Here is a 449-nt window from a genome sequence, read left to right on the forward strand (position 1 = left end):
GTCTATTTCTTCTGATCATCCTTGAGATGGTTCTACACCTTCATTTGAGTCCAGCTGTGTTTGATTATACTGATTGGACTTGATTAGGAAAGCCACACACCTGTCTATATAAGACCTTCCAGCTCACAGTGCCTGTCAGAGCAAATGAGAATCATGAGGTCAAAGGAACTGCCTGAAGAGCTCAGAGACAGAATTGTGGCAAGGCACAGATCTGGCCAAGGTTACAAAAAAATTTCTGCTGCACTTAAGGTTCCTAAGAGCACAGTGGCCTCCATAATCCTCAAATGGAAGACGTTTGGGACGACCAGAACCCTTCCTAGAGCTGGCCGTCCGGCCAAACTGAGCTATCGGGGAGAAGAGCCTTGGTGAGAGAGGTAAAGAAGAACCCAAAGGTCACTGTGGCTGAGCTCCAGAGATGCAGTCGGGAGATGGGAGAAAGTTGTAGTAAG

Source organism: Micropterus dolomieu, linkage group LG03 (assembly GCF_021292245.1).
Source record: "Micropterus dolomieu isolate WLL.071019.BEF.003 ecotype Adirondacks linkage group LG03, ASM2129224v1, whole genome shotgun sequence".
Lineage (NCBI taxonomy): Eukaryota > Metazoa > Chordata > Actinopteri > Centrarchiformes > Centrarchidae > Micropterus > Micropterus dolomieu.